Source organism: Pelodiscus sinensis, chromosome 1, assembly GCF_052426305.1.
Source record: "Pelodiscus sinensis isolate ZL-2025 chromosome 1, ASM5242630v1, whole genome shotgun sequence".
Lineage (NCBI taxonomy): Eukaryota > Metazoa > Chordata > Testudines > Trionychidae > Pelodiscus > Pelodiscus sinensis.
The window spans coordinates 115592929-115613180 of record NC_143052.1 but is presented as its reverse complement, the minus strand read 5'-3'; the positions used below and the strand labels follow the sequence as shown (position 1 = coordinate 115613180).

The 20252-nt window shown below is 42.1% G+C and overlaps 1 long non-coding RNA gene across 1 annotated transcript; it reads right to left on the bottom strand.

The window, feature by feature from the left end:
- Positions 1–483: 483 nt before the first annotated feature.
- LOC149525622 (uncharacterized) lies at positions 484–10773 on the bottom strand. The gene is made up of 2 exons (XR_016348694.1): positions 10486–10773; positions 484–1106 (listed from the first exon to the last, which is right to left on the bottom strand). It is a non-coding gene; the product is annotated as an uncharacterized LOC149525622 (long non-coding RNA).
- Positions 10774–20252: the final 9479 nt, after the last annotated feature.

The following is a 20252-nucleotide window of genomic DNA, read 5'->3' as shown; positions in this document are numbered from 1 at the left end:
TTCAGAATGGAGCATAAGAAAATCTTTTTTTTTTTAATTTTAAAAGCTCAGTTATACATTAATGTAATACAACAAAAAAAATACAGCACCCATATACACACACCGAAGGCAACAATTAGCCACAATACACTACCTATTTACTCTGGTAACTACTCCCCCTAACCACAACCTCCCTCTTCCTAAACAATGAGGAATGGAAAAAACAAATTCTGCACTACAACAAGATTCACACTAAGTGACAAGGGCAAGATTGACAAGCATCTTTCACAGAGGGATGTCAGCCACAGAGAGGAACCCTGGTTGTGTTGTCCTAAGAAATAGGAGGGGGGCTTCAGGGCTCCCCATCTACCAGCTGCAAGGTATGGGAGGTTAGTTGCACAACAGGATTAATTCACCACATCAAGGAAATTCAGTCAGATTCAACATCTTTCTATATAGGGAAAAAGTGCTTTTTTGCTACAGCACTTTTGAGTCTGAGCAAAATAAGTAAAAAAAAAAAAAACAAAAAAAAAAAACCACTGATCATTCTGACTGTAAAGAGTTTGTTAAGTTTCCAAGCATTAACATGCTGGAAGTGGTAGAGGGCTTAAAGGCAATTACCACCAGTAGGTGGTATGCATTAGCTACTATTTTCAAACCAGCAGGTTATTCAACAGCTTTAGAAACAATAAACCCACAAGACTTGGGGCAGGAGGAAAAGATAAAAAAAATGGTTTGAAAAATCATTACCAAGTCATAAGCATTCATGATAAATTGCAATTACAAGTGGGCATTCATGCTGGGAATAATTAGTAACACCTCAATATTACTGAATGTCAATGAAGTTAAGAACACTCTTCACAAAACAATACAGATGAAGTAGTCAAGCGATTTTAAAAGGAGGCTTCTGTAATTTTATTAATTGCAGAAAAATAGCGAGATATAAATAGGGTAGGCTCACAGTGCCTGTAAAGATTCCAGCATGTGTTAGAACCAAGGACACATAAAGATCATGCTTTTTTCAGAGATAACAATATCCAACGACTATTCAGTCTTCACTAGCATGTCCACAGGGAATTGTTTGAAATGGAAATGTCTTCAGATCACTAGTTCAAATTCAGCTTAGCCTACGAGAAACCAGAAGCAGTTATTACCCATTGGCTCCGGTGGCCTTTGTGAAATAGGGTTGGTGTTCTGAGTTCAGCTATAAATGGAGAGGTGTCCGCATAACAAAGTCTCAGCAGGTAGGACATGTACTGAAGTGGCATGGAATCCAAACTAGCATCTCAGCTCTAAAGGATGTGGCATATTATCAGTCCAACATGGAAGAAATACATCCATGCTGTACCTCTTCTGCTTAAAACACCCCCTTTATTATCTAAGGTTGTCAACAGAACTGGCCAGAAAAAAATATTTGTGAAAAATTCTAAGATTTCTAAATTTATTTGCATTCCATATCAGAAAAAATATGATCTTTTGTATTGTTTTGAAAGAAAAAAAAAAACTACCACAAGAGTGAGGGAGACCTCTCTCCCTCCCTCTCTTTGAATAGGCAACAGCTCAATGGTTATGGCAAATAGAAGATGTAGGTGAATGCCTTTACCACCAGGCCACACTGTCAGTGTTTCTACCTCTTCTGTTCCACTTTGTATAAGTATTCATTGGGACAGAAAAAGAGTGAGACTGATTCTATATAGCCCAGTAGTCTGTAACTCATTCGGGATGTGACTGATGCAGATTCAAATTCTGCTCTGATTCAGTCAAGTCGGTCCCCTAATCACTGGCTGTTCTGGGATAAGACTCTTCCTTCCATCCTGGACCTAAGAAATCTTTGACAAATCAGCATTTTCCAATTAAAAAAAAGTGTCACTCTAGTTATCCATCCAACACACCAAATGAGCACTAAACATGCCAGAGTTGGGTACATAAGAATGCTATAATGCATAAAACATTTCCCCCCTAAAGTTACCCGTGTGAGTTCCCCAGAAAAATTGTCCACATCAGTATGCCATCAATTTTATTTGACTATAATGTCAGAAAAGTGTGCTTTTTAAATATGTCTCCGAGGGATGGCCGTGTTAGTCTCTAAAAAGAAATAGTCTCTAATGTGCCATGGGACTAACAAATATAAGGCATCGTGAGATTTTTGTGGGTAAAACCCACTGATGAAGTGGGTTTTACTCACAAAAGCTCACGATACTATATAAATATTTGTTAGTCTAAGGGTGTGTCTATACAGCAAAGTTAGTTATTTCAGAATAACTACTGTTATTCTGAAATAACTATGAGCATCTACACAGCTATTCCATTATTTCCAAATAATGGATGGCTTATTCTGACTTCTGTAAACCTCATTGTATGAAGAATAATACCCATTCCAGAATAATGCCTATTCCGAAATATCTATTTGAAAATAAGGCGTAGCTAAATGCTACACTTCTGCTATTCCAAAATAGCCCCTCACCAAGACCATTCTAAGTTATTCCTACTGGGGCTCTAAATTGAGGTAGCATGTTTACATTAGGGAAGCCTGCCTCAGACTATTTTTAAGACTTCCCTATAGTGTAGACATGCTATTTTGAAATAAACTATTTTGAAATAACTGTGCAGAATAGATGTAGCTTAAGACACCAGAGAACTACTTGTTCTCTTTAAACAAGACTGGGGAAAGTTTGGCAAAACCCCAGAATTGCAGCCTGTACTTGAGTAAATTACCTCCATTTCCCCCATCTCAAATGTACCCTTGAATCCTATTTCTAGACAGAAAGACTTTATTTTTCTAAATTCTTTTTAATTGTCCTCATTTAGGAAGAAAGTTATTCTTTAAGGGTTTGCCAGATCACTTCGCTTAGTGTAACATTCTATATTATTAAGATCCTGTAGGGATTTCCATTGACGTAATACAATTTTTGGCTACTTGCCCTACTTCTAATATTTATTTCCTATTTCATTCAGATTTAATAAATCTATTGGATTCCTGCAGCTTTCTGATTCAGAAGTATTAAGAGCTTGTTCAGAAGTTTATAGGTCAATAGAATGCCAGCAGTTGGAATGTAATTTCTTAATTAAATATATAATAATTCCTTTCATTTATGCTGTTCCCTTCTTTGAAGAGTCCCAAATGATTTTTAAAGTCTGTATAATTAAGGCAAGTAGTTTTACTGAGTAAAATGTACAGATTCTATGCCTATACACCACTTAGATTTTGTTTTGGTTACATGTACAGAGGTAAATTTCAATCACTAAGAAGATGTATAAAATATGTATATAGTCACACTGCATCCAGTACATACTAATAATGGCACTGAGACCTTGAGACACTAAAATGCTGAGCACCCTCAACTCTAATGGGCTTCAATGGAAGTTGAAAGCACTCAGCACCTCACTATAGATGAAGTCCCAGTCTTCTGAAGTCAATGGGAGTTTTGCCATTACTTCAATGGGCCAGGATCCCTCTCCCTCAAGTAATACATTATGGCTACGTCTACACTGCCCCTTCTCCGGAAGAGGCATGCTAATTTAGAACTTTGGGATAGGGAAATCCGTGGGGGATTTAAATATCCCCCGCGGCATTTAAATAAACATGGCCCCCGCTTTTTTTCTGGCTTGGGGAAAAGCCGGAAAAAAGCATCTACTTTGCAAATAGGAATAAGAGATCTTCTGGAAAAGGGCTTTATTCCAGAGGATCGCACCAGTCTAGACGCTTTTTTCCAGCATTTCTCCAAGCCGGAAAAAAGCGGCGGCCATGTTTATTTAAATCCCCCGCGGATTTCCCTATTCCAAAGTTCTAAATTAGCATGCCTCTTCCGGAGATGGGGCCAGTGTAGACGTAGCCTATACGTTTGTTAATTTGATAGTTTTTTTTTATAAACTTATACATTCTTATAAGAAAAAGAGATACTTTCTGCTACACTACATTTACTCTGGTATACAGCCTCATAAAAGCTTAGATAATGACAAATGTTTTAAAAATTGTGACAGTACAGCTGAAGCAGGAATTAAGTGATTTGCTATATTCAGACATACAGGCAGTCCCCGGGTTACGTACAAGATAGGGACTGTAGTTTGTTCTTAAGTTGAATTTGTATGCAAGTCAGAACTGGTACATATTGTAGGGGAAAATCTAGCCAAACATTTCTCCAGAGCTCAGTTTTATTCTCCCACACCTCACTTCCCTCAGTCCTTTATTCTCAAGCTGAGGTGTCTGCTGAGAAAAGCCGCTCCGCGTCTCCCTGGTCTGCTGGGGGGGCGCTAGCTTCGCGTCTCCCTGGTCTGCTGGGGGGAAGCAGCTAGTGCGGAGTTGCCTCACCCCGTTTGTAAGTAGGGATCGGATGTAAGGGGACTGACTGTATTATTGCTATTAAATGGGACAGTTCAGTTAATCCACATTAATGTGACCCAGGCTAAAAGCACAAGCCAAGAAAATGAAACTGTCAAGATTCCAACACCAATATTGAGTCCACATCATGCATGTTATGTACATGGCATTTCCAGGTATATTAAATGACATAATTCGGGTCAATGCCTGGATATTTGACACACCCTGATTAATTCAGGTGGCTCACACATTAGAAAGGCATATGGGGTGACCCTTGCTTGTAGAACTATGCTTTTACATCCTTAGGTACAAGAGGCCTGACTTTCCAAGGTGCTGCACACCTACTACTCCAAGGATTTAGGAGCCTACCTTGTCATACTTGAAAATGATGGGCAATGCAAGGTGAAGGAAAATTTGCTCAGAAGATGCCTGAAAGGCAGATTTCCTTTCCATACCCAAATCCCACACAGTTCAAAATTAAGGTAGCTTACCAAGTCATGTACAATTTTCAATTATGTTCTCTGAATGGGGTTTTGCTTTTGTACTTATTTGGAGAGCAGCTCATCCCCAAATCTAATGATAGGCATGTGTGCTATGGTCACATTCTGCACTTCAGTCACTTAGGTGCTCAGGGAGCTAATTGGGATAATGATCTAACCAGCCTGGTGCTGGGTGGAATTAAGATTCAGCTAGCCTATCAGACCAAGTCTGATAAAGAGGCATAGGAAAGAAGTGCTGGAGATGAATGGAAGGAAAAACCTAGTTGAGCCCAGTCACACAGGGGCCTGAGAGAGGAAGACCTTTTTTATCCTTCTCAGGACCTGTGGTAGCAAATATCACTGAACGTAGTTCCTGGGGGGCTGAAGGAAGGGACAGGGAATGAGAAACAGAAGTGAAGCTACACCTGGTTACACATGGGGGCTTGTCCAAGATTGGGACTTCTCCATTTATGGCAGTGACAGGGGACCAGTGGGGGAAGCTGGTCCAAGGTCTCAGTGTTTGGGCAATGGAGCAGAGCCTACAGTGGTTGATGGAGCAACTGAGATACAGATGGCTCCGCATTGGTTTCAGAAATCCAAGACAAAACAGTCTCTTCTTGCGTGGCAGGCTGAGTAGCAACAGACTCTGCAAGAGTTCCCAAAGGAACAGTCACAAGTGTAGCAGCAACTGAGAGTCTGATTAAGTCCTGCAACAAGACACAGCAGTAGGACACAGGGAGTGAACCTATCTAAGAAGGGCCCAGGAGATAACCCTGGTGCATTTTTAATAATTTCTGAGAAGACACTGATGGGAACCATATGGGATAAGGGATTGTGGGCACACCAAGTGGCACCATATACATTGGGGAAGCCCATGGTCAGAAGCCAGGAACAGGCACAGAAGTATGGTAGGGTAAAGGCATATATCCTAGATATGGTTGGCCTTTTGGTCAAAAAAAAAAATACTGACAAATGTAGGCCACTGGATGGACTGGAGACACATGACCCAGGGTAGTCACATAAAATGTAATAGATTGGGCAACTCTCTGGCTAAGGCCAGAAACTGCAAATGCATTGGAAATAATAGACATGATAACAGTGGACAAGATCTGTCAGCTATCACATCCAGGAAAATCCTGACCCACTTGCATATACAAGTCTTGGCTCTTCTCTTCAGCGTTCTCTTCTATCATCCGCTTACATCTCCTTCAAAACTCAGAGTTCCCACCTGCATCTCCAAACCTCAGATCTTCTCTTCCATCAGCTCTTTCATGCAGCATTTCACATGAACTAAGCATGATGAACATCACAGCTTCCACATTCAGTCATCTTCATTCCTTCTTTTCCTCAAATAAGGGAGACCTCAGTTCCCCTCAGATTCCAAAGAGCGGGCCAAAACCACTGTAGATACTGTAAAACGACTGTGGCATGGAGACTGCAATAGTATTGTTGGCGAGAACTTGGAATGACTCCACGGCTGCGTCTAGACTGGCATGATTTTGCAGAAATACTTTTAACGGAAAAGTTTTTCCGTTAAAAGTATTTGCACAAGAGAGCATCTATACTGGTATGTGCCTTTGCGCAAAAGATTTCCTTTTGCGCAAAAGCATCCATGCCAGTGTAGATGCTCTCTTGCGCAAGAAAGCTCCGATGGCCATTTTAGCCATCAAGCTTTCTTGCACAAGAAATTAACGTCTACACTGGCCCTCTTGCGCAAGAATACTTGTGCAAGAGGGCTTATCCCTGAGCGGGAGCGTCGGACTATTTGCACAAGAACCACTGATTTTGTACATTGCAAAGTCAGTGCTCTTGCGCAAATACTCGTGGTCAGTATAGACAGGCGGCAAGATTTTGTGCAAAAGCAGCCGCTTTTGTGCAAAATCATGCCAGTCTAGATGCACCCCACCAGTATACATTTGGTGACCTGCTAATGCATATTTTGTGGGGAAGAGGATATGAGTGAAGCCAGGTCCTGTTACACATGCCATTAAGGGTAGGGTTCAGCCAGGGCAGGGAGGCTGTTCTCTTATGGCTATATCCTTAGACTGCCTTAATCCTTCCTTAATACCTAACTTTAAGCAAGCAAGTAATCCTATTGACTATTCATATGCTTTAAGTCAGGCATGTGTTTAATTACTGTCCTCAAACAAGGCCTCATCTCAAATGCCTCAATTTCCCACTCCACAAAATGTGTATTCCTGTGGATCTAAATGGAACAGCAAAAGTGAAAAGATCTGAGACTTCCAGGCTCTCTGACTTTCCAGCAGTTTAAACCTACATTAGAGAAGCTAATTGCTTCCCCCAAGTACCCCACGCCATCAAATGCAAAAAAGTTCTAAACATCATGGCATATGCTGCCATTAACCTGCCACAGCGGTGATGATCAGCTTCACACTCACTCCACATACCACAAAAGTCTTGGCAACAGAACCCCTATAACAGTGGTCACCAACCAGTAGATTGGGATCTACTGGTAGATCTTGGAGCCTCTCACAGGTGATCCTGACTGGTTTGGCCAAGAGGCTATCAAGTGCCAGCAATTCAGATGCCCTCCTTCCACTGCTGTGCAACTCCTGCCCTTTGCCTTGGAGCTGTCCCTCCCTGGGAGCCTCCTGCACAGAATGGAAGGTGGGAGGAGGGGTCAACAGGGCTTGGGAAGCATGGAGTTTGCTGGCTGCTTTTGGGAGTAGTGCAGGGCCAGGGCCAGGGCCAGGGCGAGCCTGTCTTAGCCCCACTGCACCACCATCCAGGAGCCACCTGTGATAAGCAATGTCCAGATGGAGCCAGCTCCAAACCCCTGCCCCAGTCATGAACCCTCTCCTGTATCCCAAATCCCTGTCCCAGCCCTGAGCCTCCAGCACCCAAACTCCCTGCTCCAGTCTCAGCAAAGAGCCCTCTCACAATCTAAATCCCTGAGACCAGCACCTATGCCCCAACCCTCTGTCCCACCCTGGTGAAAGACAGGAAGGATGGGGGAAGGGGAATGGAGTGAGCAGGGGTGGGGCCTCAGAGAATGGGTGGGACAAGTGTCTTTGGGTTTGAGGTATATCCTTCATTACACTTAAATTCAAAAAGTGATCTGATGCTTGAAAAGGTTGTAGACCACTGCCCTACAATATGCAGGCAGAATTCCAAGTCCACATTTATATTCTACAACAGCAGAGAGAGCTGTAGTTTGAAGTCTTATTATCATACCCTCTGAATGAGGTATTCCAGCTCCCCCTTCTACATAGTGCACAATACATCTTCCAAAGAAGATTTTTTTTTAGTTTCCCTCCTAATATCACTACAGGACTTCTAAAGGATTAAAAAAAAATAGATAGGGTGGTAAGGGACCTTCCTTACCTAGTCAGAATTTGGGCTAGCAGCCTTTCCCTTTCACCAGGGGTTGGAGCTTACAGCTGGTTTCTGGGGTAAAGAGCACAGCCACTCTTTCTAGTACTCTCTCCCCTGCTGTTTCTAGCTCTAGAACTGATATAGCTTAGCCTAAAACTCTTGGCCCTGGTCTTTGTCTTTGTCTCTCCTTCCAGCCTCTCACTCTCTGTTCCCACCTGCTAACTGGGGAGGCTTTTAAAGGTCTTCAGCAAACCTCCACCAGCAGGCCTGAAGTGGAGTCAGCTGGCCCCAATCTGCTTGGGCCCTCTGTCCCCTAATTAGCAGGCTTTGTAGCCTTTGGGGGCTGCCCTCTCTCCCACACACAACTCTGTAGCAGCCTTGTGGCCTGACCTTGTCACAATGGTCAGAATGAGATGGTTAAAACACACACATGAAAATAATATATTTCCTTGTATCTGCAAGTCATGTCTGTTTACTGGCAAATAATTTTAACTACATATGTTACTATTGGCAATGCAGTGCCAAAATAGTTGAGTCAGGCAAGCTGGATTCCATCATATATTATCAAGATGTCAGCCATGTTCTAAATGTAAATTTTTTTTACTACTGACAATAATGCAAGAGGCTACAATTAAAATTTTGATTTTTTTCATACTAGTTAACTCTGCAGTTCTGGGAGTCAGAAAAATGTTTGACCTGTAAACTGAACAGAACTGATCTGCAAGTGCTGAGAAAAAATATAAATGTGGGGCTCCCAGTGTATCAGTTTGACAGGGTGACTTTTCTGATTACAACCCTACTTTAAAACTAACCTTTCAACAGTTCTTCTACTTGGGACATAGTAAAAACACACTTTGCCTAGGAGAAGTATAAGGGGTCTTGATAGTACTCATCTCATATATGATGGTTTTATGGTACAAAAATAATTGTTTTTAAAAGTCTGAGCAGGATGTGCACTGGAAGCTAATCTCTTCCCAGACCCATCTTACCTCATAGTAGGCTTGCAGCCATTTTGTTTTCAGTATAACAGATAGCAGCAGGGGGAAGGAGGAGGAGGCAGGGGACAGGGAGGGAAGGTTTTAAGAAGCTGAATAAACCAGACTCCTCTGGAATAGGATCCTTAATGAAAGCTCAGTCAGGTAAGATTTGCAAAAGTGCCAAAGTGACTTAAGAGCCGAGTTATCATGAAAATCAATGGAGCCTTGGCTCCTATGTACCCAAGTCACATCAGAAAATGTGACAAGCTACAAAGTAACTTAGGGTACATCTACACAGCAACATTATTTCAAAATAACTAGCATTATTTTGAAATAACTTAGTCCAAGTCTACACAGCAGGCAGTTATTTTGAAATAATATTGAAATACTGTCAAGCTGGAGGACTATTTACTCTGACTCCTGTAACCTCATTGTATGAAGACTAAGGGAAGTTGGAGGAAGAGTGCTCTATTTCAAAATAAGTGCTGTGTAGATGCTCCCAATTTTGAAATAAGCTATACATTGGACATAGTTCAATTTGCATAGCTTATTTCAAGAGAAGCCCTACTGCACAGACACACCCTTAGAAACAACTATTATGGTATTAATTTAATGGCCACATCAATGGGAAATTTGAAATTCACGTCAGTGGTGCAGAATAGAATCCCACAGTATAATTTATCCATGGTTCCAAATTTGCAAAGGGATTTGGATAAGTTAAAGTGGAAGAATTAAACTGTTAAATCAACTGAGTAGGGCTACACTGGGATAAAAAAAACCCCTAGAGAACTCTGAGACCATCCCTGCTTAACTTCTGAATTGGCTGATACAATCGCATTCTATCACATCCCTTATCAAAGTCAGACTGTATCTTCTCTCCAATTCTGGTATTGAAAATACTTCCCTGACCCCTTCGAAAATGGAAGTGTGTTGTAAGTCTACTTATGCAAGCTGCTCGGGGACTAAAATTTCAGAATTGGGCAATTTGACAGACTCTGCAATTCCTAGAGAGCTATAAGCTCTGACTGAAAAACAGATAACCACAGGGAACTAAAAGAATTCATTAATACCCATAGCAGTGTCAGAATATGGTACATAACCGATAACCAGGGGCAACTCGAGGCGGGCTGCGGCAGTTGGTGCCCTAGGCAGAACACGCAATCAGTGCCCCCACCTGCATAGCCCTCAATGCCGTGACTTCATCATTGGGTGCCCTGGGCACCCCATTGAAGGCAGCGCCCTAGGTGATGGCCGAGACAGCCTATACTCACAGGCTGCCCCTGCCTATAACATCCTGCCACAGAAAATGGCTCCCAATACAACATGGCTAGATTGATTTATGACTTGTTATCCTTCTAATTTATCTGTGCAGGAAGACCCACTGCAGATGCTATACCTTCTTCAGGTTGGCTTCTTCAGTTTATTAGATCTTCTAGTTCTATTGACTGGAGCTCCAGGAAACCAAATAACTTCCCCAAAGTTGTTCAGCTTAGATAAGATATCGAAAGGTTCCTCTTTCTATCCCAAAGACTGGACTCTCATCACTATATCCAATGGCTCCCTTCACTTCTGAATAGATACCACAGCAACTGCAATTTTCCTATATACTAATTAAAGCTTCATATACAACCCTAACTCATTAAAAAAACAATTATGTAATGATAAAACAAATTGGCTGTGACTGAGTATTTACTTAATGCTGACACCTGCTGTTGCACATGTTCCCATTATTTCTACCTCTCTTGCTTCTTTCAGCAGCAGGGGCAACATCTGTGGGCACATGGAGCATCTATAACAAATACAAAACTCAGGTGCTAAATCCTGTAGTATTTTCCCCTTACTATGATAAGTTCAATTACTGTCTCTGCAACAAGCTCTATAGAGGTCTATATCTGAGGTGTCTATTTCTGAATTCCACAACAATCTTAGATTTTCTTTTGGTTTAATTTTTTATCCTTGCTACATGTATGAGAATAAAGTCATGTGTAAATTCCTCAGGAGATTCCATGACTGAGAACTTTTCATGGTAAAAATAAAGGCTTCCAAGATATGTCCTGATAATAAATTTACACGTTTTCCTTGAGAAGCACATCTTTCCAGGGACATACTATATGCTCCATTTTCCATTTCTAAGCTAGAAAGATTCAGGATCTCCTGTGCTACACAAAAATTAAGCACACTTGTCAGCTTACTGTTGCATAGTAATTTTTAGTGAAAATGGCTGCTTTCTTATCAGAACTTGGACAATCTCTCCTTATTAGCAGGTTCTTGTAAATGGACACTATTGACTCAAATTTGGCATAACCCAGATCTTACAAAATCTTAGCCCAGTAAAAATATTTCTCATTTTTTAAAGATTGCAGTGGACCTGACTGCTTCTAAGTAAATAAACACAACACTGTAATGCCTACAACCTTCCCACAAAATACAAAGAGAATCTGAAAATAGATCTGATCCTATTAACACAAAAGAAAATGGTTTCAATGGCCAATCTAAAATAAAGTCTAAAATAAACATAACAGTTGAAAATAATTGGATTTTTAAAAGCCTTCTTAATAAATGAGAATTTATCTACAACAAACTGGAATGAAAAATATTAAATTTGTTTTAATTCTCATCTTAAATTATTTCAATACATAACTGGCAATGAATATGCATTTTCAGATTCTAACTGTCCTTAACTTAAAACTGGGACTTAAGTTAAATCAAACAAGGATAAAACTCTATCTATGATTGTTCACATGCAGATTTTTGTTTAAATAATTAAGAATGAAAATTAAAACCACTTTTGATTATTTGGTTCCAGCTTGTGTATATACAAGCCATAATATATTTTAAAGAGTCCAGGGTTAGTAGAACCCAAGTTAGCAGACCCTGTGTGTGTGTGTAAATCTAAGGCTTAAATATATATTCTCATTTGTATCCACAGTTTAAGAATTGTTGAACCCTGAATCCCAATCTGGACACTACATTATGTGGGGCTCAGTCCAACCACCCATATCCCAGACTTCCTAAATGTACCTGCTCTAGCCCTTCGTTCATAATGTAAAGTAGGAAAACCTGACTGTCCACCAAACTTGACAGTCCAGAGCACACAGAAAGTCAACCAATCGGATTGTGGAATAATACAGATGGACTCCCAGAGCATGAATCCAGATGGGCAGAATCTATACTGCAATCAAAAAGGATTGAATACTTTGTCACATTTTGTATGCTTAGATCCTTCATTCCTCTTTGGTCCTGGAACCATGGACTCGTGCCAGGAAGCTGAGTACAATTTATGTTGACCGAAGGGGTGTTAGGCTTGAGCCTGAGTTCAAAACCTGGGTTTTCACTACGGTGTAGATGTACCCTGATGGTGCATAGGCCAGTTCATGGAATGAGTTTCTTAATAACTAATGTATTCTATTAATTTTATCTTCCACAATAGGCTGATATTCCTCATTCTACACAGATTCTTCAGAATGCATCATCCTGAAGCAGTATAGGGTACGTCTAGACTACAGGCTTTTGTCGACAGATGCTTTGTCGACAGATACTGTTGACAAAGCTTCTGTCAACAAAGAGCGTCTAGACTACATCCAGTTCTGTCGACAAAGCAAGCCGCTTTGTCGACATGAGAGTGTAGACGCAAAGGACAATGTAGTTGCGATAACGCCTTCTGTCGACAGAACTTTGTTACCACTGTCAACAAAACTGCCGAGTTCTGTCGACGTTATGTTGACAGAACTCAGCGGTAGTATAGATGCAGGTATAGTTTTGTCGACAAAACCCTGTAGTCTAGACACACCCTTAGTCATCAAAACCTCTATCAGTGTCTTAGCAACATCCCAGAATGATACACTCATTTTCACCACAGCCTGGATTTTGGAAGAATTCACCATATATTTCTGGCTTCAACACAACAGTGACTTTTCTTTTAGCTGTCTAGTTAGTCCTGACCCAGCCAGGTGGAATTGAGAATATTCAGCATCTTCTAGTTTCAGACTATGACCCTTTAAAATATCAATGTTCACAAAGCTTTGTAAGGAGGTTTTATTATTATTAATATAGCCAAAATGGGCATGTATTTAAAGGGACTTTCAACTGTTCTAGTCCCAAATTAAAATAATGCACAGCTGCTTACTGAACTCAATCTTTAAAAATACTTCTGTTTTCATGTATTTAAATAAAAATAAGTTAAATGTTTCACTTTAAACAGTCCCTTTGTAGAATTGGTTAAGTATATTCTTCTTTCTTCTTCTTTTGTATGCATTAAAAGTTGAAGCTGGTATCTAGATTGTTCATCTATATAACTACTGAAGAGTATCAAGATATCACAGTCCACCTTTCACTCTTCTAGTTATGCATATTTATCCACCTGCAATAAAGCCCTATAGTCACACTGCAAAGACTGGTGTCAGCCTGTCAGCCTTTTTTTATTGTGTTAACCACTGTGACCATTTGAGTCAGTAGCTTGTTAAGCCTAGTCCAAGATCTGAGTCTCAGGATACAAAACAGATGGATGAAAGTTAGGGCTTCTGAAATTTTTTTTTTTGTCACTAAGCCTGTTTCTTTATCCCAGAGTTGCTGCCATTCTGAGAACATAGCTGTCAGCCCTGATATGCTATTGTTGATCTGAGACTGGCACTAGACTAGCAACACTGGGCATGAGTGCTTGAACAGCCACTGCAAAATGATATCATGGAGTCAGACATGGCAAGTCAGCAGGAGCTGCAGGTGTTTTCTTCTGGAAGAAGGCAAATCATTTTACAAAGAGTGTATGTTGCTTATTTACAACTACTGCAACCAGTCAGCCTCACATGAAGCAGGTTGTTTTCATCTGCCATAGCACTTCATGCTGTTTCAAAGGTAATGGCATCTCAGTGAAGTTTTGAGGGTCTGACTTTTTAACTTGACAAATAAATAAAAAAAAATCCAGACCCATGTACTAATTGTGATGACCATTAAATACATACAGAAATCGTACTTAATTGGAATGTTGAAGAGAGAAAAAATAACTTTGTTAAGGATATCTTTGCCAGAGTTTGAATTTCTGGCTAAGAATCAATTACTGCAGCTCTCTATAGACTTTCAATTTAAGAGGCAGGAATCTTGGTCACTGTGCCTTAAAGTTTCGTGCTAATGCCCTACACAACATAGATGGAAACGTTAAAAAAGTCTGAACCCGCTTCCCTCTTAAAAACAGACAAGAAAAGTCTAGTGCCTTGATCTCAGTTAATGCCAAAGAGAGAATTGCTGGGCTTTTAATTTGTGTTGTTCTTAGCATTCCAAACTATTATTATTAAAATTAATAATTTTGGAGGTAATTGTTATGATACTTTTTGGGTGTTTAGTAGTAATTCAGACTCAACATTTACCTCCTTTCTGACTAATTCACCACTCTCTCTTCATTTTAACAAATAGCTGGCTTTCTGAATTAATAGTTACATAACTTCTCTTCAGTCCATCACTACAATATCATTTTCTTGGCTGTTAAGTATGCCAATAATAGCCACCTGTCTTGTGAACCAATCAGCCCTTGTGATAAAGGTCATAATACAGGAAAGAATTTAAACATGTGATTAACTATAAGTACATGCTTAAGTTCCATTAACTTCAATGGGAATTAAGACTTGGTAAGTGTTTTCCTGAATTGGTTATTTTCAGCATCAGAAGGAGATAGCTTGTGTACAAATCTGTAGGATTTTTTATTCTGGTCCTTCTCCAAATTTATTTCTGCTCTAACATTCTCATTGCACATGGAGGAGTCTTGGGTATGCATTTGGCAATTTCACTTCAGTACTTTGGACTGTAACAGGATAATCTGAAAACTCAGGATTTTGTAAACACTTTGAACTTTGCAACAGTTCCTTGGTAACCAAAATCCAGAGTTGCCTGTCAAGGACTTTTACAAATTGCAAAAAAGAGTTTTCCTAGTTGTATAAGTTTCAGTCTACTGAAACTCCCTCCGCTCCACAGAGCACCCACCTAGAATGTGGAGTATTTCTGATAGACAACACATTTGTAACCATAGAGTTAAAATACTTCAAAACCATCCTGGAGTGCTTCTTTTCTTCACATGCCATCACACATCAAAGAATCAAGTCACATGAGTCATAGAGCTGAAAGAAATCCTGCCTCTGCCTCGTTATTCTTCCACTGCCCACTCACAAAAGATGATTTTGCAATAAGCCCATAATGTACATAAATCTAGGCCATTATGGAGCTGGTCTGAGGTGAGTTCATTCTAAAGGAAAGGTTTCTTTACAGAGAATGCTCTGACACAGCTGCCTTCTTTTATAATGAGGGAACCAAGCTCAAGTGGCTAGGCTGATTACAGCAGCAGTGGTATGCACTAGGAAGTAAGTGATTTCTCAGGCAAGCTGAGTCCAAGCTCCTGAGGGATTTATAGTTCAAAATTAACACCTAATGTTCCACCCATAAAAATGCAGACAGTATCCTGGAGATGATGACTCAGTAGGAGATTCAGCCAAAAGTAGCTTGAATATAAGTTAATCACTAAAAAGTATTTGTCTTCTAAGCAAAAAGAGGCCAGTCAATACTTTTCAAAAGATTCTTTGTGGTACTTGCCAAAGATATTTGACTATTATGTTAGAATTATCCGAGGTTACTTATATGCCTTTTCTGACAGGATAGTGATTGCTTCCCTGTTCTAAGCTTAAATTATGATAGAGTCTCCATTTTGTTCGAAAGTTACTTTCCAGTCTTTATTTCTTCTTGTACTCAGAGGGGTAGCCATGTTAGTCTTTATGGGTATGCCTACACTACAGTGTTGTTTTGAAATATCTTATTTCAAAATAGTTATTTCGAAATAGCTTATTTTGAAATCGTGTCTACACACAAAAAGCAGTTTGAAATAGCATTTTGCTATTTTGAAATAGCGCGTCCACACTGAGTAGACTCTGAATCGCATCTAAGGCTGGCCGGCACCAGTTCCGGCAGGGCACCAGATCAGGACTTACTGTGTGGGGCTGCTGTCTGAGGCGATCTGAGGTCTGTACTTAAAGGCCCCCTCCCCTGGAAAGCCAGTTCTCAGGTTTCCCTGCTTGCTAATCTACCTTGATGAGGGACAGCAAAGCATTTTGTCTCTGTATGCTCTGGTTGCCCTCACTCGGGACACCACAGCACGCTGAAACATGGAGCCAGAGCTGCTCCTGAGCACTCTGGTGCTTCTCTTGAACGCGTTGCTGCGAGCCTGGCTGCACTTTCTATAGGCTGCCATCTGGGAGGTCCATCGGAGGGCTGTAAGTATCCAGGAGGCCCTGTGGGAGAGTTTTCACTCTGAGGAGTACTGAGGGTTTATCTACACTACCACCCTAGTTCGAACTAGGGTGGTTAATGTAGGCATACCGCACTTGCAAATGAAGCCTGGGATTTGAATTTCCTGGGCTTCATTTGCATATTGCCGGGCGCCGCCATTTTAAAATGTCCGCTAGTTTGGACTCCGTGCCCGCAACTATATGCGGCATGAGCTAGGTAGTTCGGATTAGGTTTCCTATTCCGAACTACCGGTACACCTCGTTCCACGTAATCCAAACTACCTAGTTCGTGCTGCGTGTAGTTGCGGGCACAGAGTCCGAACTAGCGGACATTTAAAAATGGAGGCGCCCGGCAATATGCAAGTGAAGCCCGGGAAATTCAAATCCTGGATTTCATTTGCAACTCCGGTTGCCTACATTAAACAACCTAGTTCAAACTAGGGTGGTAGTGTAGACATACCCTAAGAGTCTCCCTGGTCTGCCCACCTGGGGGCTTGTGTCTCATTCCTCCCTCACATCCTTCCACTTACCCCTCCCTAGCCCCCCTTCCTGATGTCAAATAAAATACACTTATTTTCATGAATATAAACTCTCTTTATTTAACAAAACTGAGGGGGAGGGAATGAAACTCTGGTGAGACTGGGGAAAGGAGGCTGGAGATGGGAGAAGAGAAGTTGGGAGAGGGAAGGAGGAAACCTGGGAGGAGGGAGCTGGAAGGGGGAAGCCAGGGGAAGATGGGGGAGGGGAATTTCAGCGCTCAGGGCTGGGGGTCTCGCCAGACAAACTTGATTGTCATGCAAACCTGCTCCTCGGTTCGCAGGTAGCCTTTGGTGGTCAGGCTGGCAGCTATCCTGCCTTAGACGGCCACGTTCCTCCATCTAGTGTGGAGATCATGGACATTGGGGGCATCCCCCACCTTGAAATCTGAATAAGGTCCATGATCTCCGCCCTGGACCAGGAATGCTCCCACCTTCTCCAGGCCCTGGCAAGTTCCTGGGAACTGGCAGACTGCTCCTGGGGAGCGGTAGAGGGCTGGCTGCCAGAGGGTTGCTGGCTCAGAGGGCCACTGGGTCAGAGGCAGTGACTGCTGGCTCTGGGCTGGTAGGCTTGGAGCTGGCACAGGCACTGTGGCCAGAGTCAACCCCTTTAAGGGCTCCGGCGAGGGGGGAGGGAGAGGAGTGTTCTTGGTTGAGGCTGGAGTGGCCAGCAGAGCACCCTGGGAAGGCTGGAGGCCCCCTATTTCGATATAAGTGTCTCCACAGCACTTATTTCGAAATAGCTATTTCAAATTTGGTGTTATTCCTCGTAGATTGAGGTTTACCAAATTCTAAATAAGCGCTCTGCTATTTCAAATTAATTTTGAAATAGTGGTTTGGCTGTTTAGATGCTAGGAAATTTATTTCAAAATAACAGCTGTTATTTTAAAATAACTTTGATGTGTAGACATAACCTAAGGGTGCATCTATACAGCAGGGCTTAACTTGAAATAAGCTACACAAATTGAGCTATATCAATTGTGTAGTTATTTTGAAACTGGGAGCGTCTACACAGCACTTATTTCGAAATAGAGCACTCTTCCTCTGACTTCCCTTATTCCTTGTACAATGAGGATTAGAGGGGTCGGAGTAAGAAGTCCTCCAGCGTGACAGTATTTCAACATTATTTCGAAATAACTGCCTGCTGTGTAGATGCAGACTAGGTTATTTCAAAATAACACTACTTATTTCAAAATGTTGCTGTATAGACATATCCTAACGGAAAAAAACTTAAAAAACAACTAATGGTCCTGGCAGCACCTTAGAAACTAACAAAAAATGGAGATGGTCTTGTGAGCTTTCATGGGCAATACCCACTCCATTCATCTGAAGAAGTGGGTTGTGCCCACAAAAGGTCATGATACCATCTACGTTTTCTTGTTAGTTTCTAAAGGTTCTGCAGGACTATTCATTGTTTTTAAAAATTTTCTTCTTGTACTAGCATTGAACATTATTGCAATAAAAAAGTTCCATCTAGTGCTCTATTCATATCATCAGGACACGCGACTGCATGCACACTGTTTACTCTGCATATTTTACAGTTTCTGAAGACTTTACAGTCAGGACATTTTCTTCTAGATTGTTTAGTACTGCATCTTCCACAGAGTTCAGTTTTTTCCCTTAATTTACAGCACACTATTTCTGGAATTTTATGAAATAGCTCCTTCCTAGAAACGTTTCTGAGACATCCGCTTGCTTCTTTTAATAGGTTTTATGTTGTGTTTACTTGTTATATAAGCAGGGTCTGAATGAACTCTCCCCTAGCATCTACCAATGAGCTAGAGCAGTGGTCTCCAACCTTTTTACGCCCAAGGTCACTTTTTAAATGTCAGAACAAGCCAAGATCTACCCCATCCTTCCTCCAAGACCCCACCCCTTCCTTGAAGCCCCGGCCTCTCTGTTCTCCTTCTCTCCATCACTTGCTATCCCCAGCCCTTATACACTCTCAAGGTATGGCTACACTTCCACTTTTTTTTCCCGATTCTTCTGTAGAAAGAGGTTTTTCCAATATTTGTCCTGTCTAGACTGAGCCAAATGTCAGAAGTCCCCTTATTCCTCATGGAATGAGAAATGCAGGGGTTGCCAAAAGAGCATGTTTGCTTTTCTGCTAAAAAAAAAAGCGGAAGAATGAATGTGTTGTAGTCTAGCTGTACCCTCACTGGGTTCAGATAGGATGTGTGGGCTCTGGGGTAGGAATGAGGGATTTGAGTGTGGGAAGGGGTGAGAGGTGCAAGCTCTGGGAGGGAATTTGATTCAGGAGGATGTGGAGAAGGAGATGCTGGCTCGGGGAGGGAGTGCCAGGCTGGAGAATGTTGGGGTCAGGTGGAGGGTTGGAGTGATGAGCAAGCCACAGGCTTGTGGATGTGAGGGTGCAGGAGTTTGGGTTGGGATGTGTGATGGGCTCAGGGAAGGGAGGTTGGGAGTGTGATGGGCTCAGGACACAGATTTATGATGTGTGGATAGTGTAGGAGTGTTGTGGCAGAAGACTGAGGATGTGGGGATGCAGGAGTTTGGGGATGTGAGAGGCTCAGGACAGAGGGTTGCAGTGTGTGAGAAGCTCAGGTTTGGGGTTGGGGGTGGTACAGGAGTGTTATGATGCTGCAGCCAGATGGGGGCTTGGCCCAATTGGGGGTTTGTTGGCCAGAGTTCATTTTTAAATAAAATATTATGTCAAACACAAAAGTTTCAGAATTATCTTTATTTATGAGAGGGGAGGGGAACCTGTTTTGAGTCAGGGGTCACTGACCCACAGAAAATTCAGTTGGGGCCACACAAGTGAGATGCAAAAAAAACCACCTCCTCCAAACCCCCCTAAGCCTCACTAATGTGGCCCCAACTGTGCTGGGGGGTGGGGAGCAGGGGACATGGTACTGGAGAAGGGTGCTAGTGGGTGCTGGGGCAGGGGACAGTGTTGGTGTGGGTAGGGGACAGGGTGATGGGGCAGGTGGCAGGCTGATGGGGCAGGGAACAAGGTGCCGGTGAGTGCTGCGGCAGAGGACAGGGTGTTAGTGGGGGCAGGGAGTCACTGGCACGCATCTCCTCCCAGGACTCCTACTCCCTCCCCCCACAGGGGAAGGAAGTCCTGGCATGCCTCCTCCAGGGACGACTCCCCCCCCCCATGCAGAACCTGGGTTCTGGTACCGCACTGGCTGTTTGGGGGAGGAGGAGTAGCCAGCACACTTCCTGAAATCCTGGAAGTGGCGCGCAGCTGCGTGACTTTCATCCACCCCCGCAGGAGCCAACACTACCTCCATTGTCACTGGAGGTAGGTAGTGGGGAGTCTTGGGGGTGGGAGGAAATGGGTGGGCCCCAAACTCCTCGCGATCGACTGGTCAAGCCCTCCCAATTGACCAGTTGATCGCAAT